The 2,400-nt window shown below is 35.2% G+C and overlaps 1 long non-coding RNA gene across 2 annotated transcripts; it reads right to left on the reverse strand.

Annotated features, from left to right (window-relative positions):
- Positions 1-1,169: 1,169 nt before the first annotated feature.
- LOC135087364 (uncharacterized) lies at positions 1,170-2,039 on the reverse strand. 2 transcript variants are annotated; one of them, XR_010260773.1, is made up of 3 exons: positions 1,651-2,039; positions 1,350-1,448; positions 1,170-1,239 (listed from the first exon to the last, which is right to left on the reverse strand). It is a non-coding gene; the product is annotated as an uncharacterized LOC135087364 (long non-coding RNA). The 2 variants fall into 2 exon arrangements; XR_010260772.1 differs by having other exon boundaries at positions 1,647-2,039.
- Between the last annotated feature and the right edge of the window lie 361 nt (positions 2,040-2,400).

Consider the following 2,400-nt stretch of genomic DNA (forward strand, 5'->3'; position numbering starts at 1 on the left):
GCACTACTTATTTTTTCTATACCATCTCCTAATTCTATTGCTGAATTATTTTTATGTGTATTACTTTTGAGATGAGCTGAGAAACTATTACTTTTGACTGATAAATCGCACACTGTGCAATATATCGTTCTTTGAGACATTATAAAAAAGTTTAAAACCTACCTAACAACTTTGAATGAAATTAAATAGACTGGGTGAAAAAACTAAGATATAAAAAAGTATTTTATTTTATTACCTTAAATAACTAATTAATTAATAACAAATTACGAACTATTTTTTTTATCAGCGAAAAAAGTACCGTCCTCTTCGAATGCCTCTCGCGCACGCGTGACGAATTGCCGCAGTAGGTCAAGATGTTCGGCGTTAGAGCTGCTTTGGTATTTGAGTGACAATACCGCCTTCTCCCAACGATCTTTCGGCTGCACAGCTCGTATCTCGTCCGCGTTGTAGAGGCGCAACTCCACGAAGAGATCCCCAGGCAGAGAGGCGGTGCGGCGCAGGACTCCGTCGGCCACTCGACGCGTCAGCACGGACTGCAGGCGGCCGGGCTGGCTGCGCGCGCGACTGCTCTCGACGTCCGCGTCGTCGTCCAAGTCCAGCTTCCACCCTGAGGTTCGAGTTCGTTTGTCTCCACTCGAGCTCTCTGCTGACTTGCGTTTGGTAGACGACTTTTTCGCTGATGATTTAGTTCTGAAAAAAAAAAAAAACAACATTTGAATTAAATATTCTTAAACAGTTTTAATTATTTTAGTTGGAATGAGAGATAACTGGTAAAATTATAAAATTCCTACCGGAATACCAAGCCTTTGCTTGCTAAATATTTATTTCAAAATACAATTATCATTACTTACAACGCAAAGTAAATACCTCAATCGTCATAAAAGTGATTAAAAACTTACGGTTCATTAACTGATTCCTCTTCAGAGTCGTCGAATAAATGTTTGGCCGTTTTTCGAGGTTTCTGCTTCAACCTGCCAACAAACACGGTTAAATTAGTTTAAAACAGTAATAAACAGAATTTCTAAGTATGAGTCTTTGTTCGCATAAATTAATAAATATTTGTTTCAACACAGAAGTGAGTCCCGCGTATTTAATTTAAGTACATAGGTACATTACAGCGCAAAGTAAATACGTGAAACGTTATAAAAGTGATTAAAAACTTACGGTTTATTAACTGATTCATCTTCAGAGTCGTCAAATAAATGTTTGGCTGTTTTTCGCGGTCTCTGCTGCTTCAACCTGCCAACAAACGATCAAATTAGTTTAAAACGATAATCATTTTCACTTGTTTCAAACAAAAATAAATCGATTTATTACTGGAATATTACTTTGTCTATATTAAATCTTACCTTTTACAAGATGTTTCCTCTTCAGAATCTATGTCTTCGCGTTTATTTCCGTGCCGCTTGGCAACTGCTTTTTTGTCGCAGTAATACTCAAAGTCCGACCTGTAAAATATAGAGTTAAAGTTATAAGACGAAATTATGATGTAGGTACGACATAATTATGTTCAATACAATTCATGTATTGAACATTCAATAACAACATACAGTAAACAACTTGAAAAAATCGAACTGCCTAAGTTCATAATTATGCACATTATTATTCTCATAAAACACACAAGGAAAAAAGTTAAAAAAACTTACGAACATTATTTCGTTGCTGTAGATTGGTCTTGAAGCTGAAGAATACCTTAACCTTGAAGGTTGATGAGCACTATGTGGCACTACTGGAGTTATTAAATTTTATCGATTTGGAGGTCATAATTTATCTAAAAATAATGCAAGATCAGCAAAAGAGGTAGTCAACATTTTTTCCATTTGTACCGCTTAGTTAACGGGTAAAATATAATGTATAATTACAAAAGTAACCTTCAAACACAGGGTTTACGATCACTGGCCAAATTTTTTTATAGAATCAGCAATTACAAAATGTTATTGCTGATTAACATTAACATTTGTGAAAAACAAAAGTTTCAATTTACTCAGACGTCCGCATAATCAGTGTAGGTACAGTCGGCGTAAAAAATATATGATGATTTTTTTTCATATTAGGATATTTTTCTTGTTACATACTTTAGATTATTTCTTAAACATACTATCTTTCTTTCTTTCTTTGAATAATATCGCGCAGCGCCATCTAGTTTCAAAGTAAGCAACTAAAATGCTTGTGTTATGGGTGCTAGCTTAATACATAATATCCATTGGATATACTACTTAAAAACTATTTAAATACATAGGTACACATTATACATAGTAACACCCAGACCCATCACAGGAATTGAAATTCATCATTTCAATTTCTGCTCAGCCGGGAATCGAACCCGGGACTTCTTGCGTAGTATTGCGGCCTGTTGACCACTAACCACTCAGGTTGTTTTACTATGTAAAGGTACATGTG

This window comes from Ostrinia nubilalis (genome assembly GCF_963855985.1).
Source record: "Ostrinia nubilalis chromosome W unlocalized genomic scaffold, ilOstNubi1.1 SUPER_W_unloc_1, whole genome shotgun sequence".
NCBI lineage: Eukaryota > Metazoa > Arthropoda > Insecta > Lepidoptera > Crambidae > Ostrinia > Ostrinia nubilalis.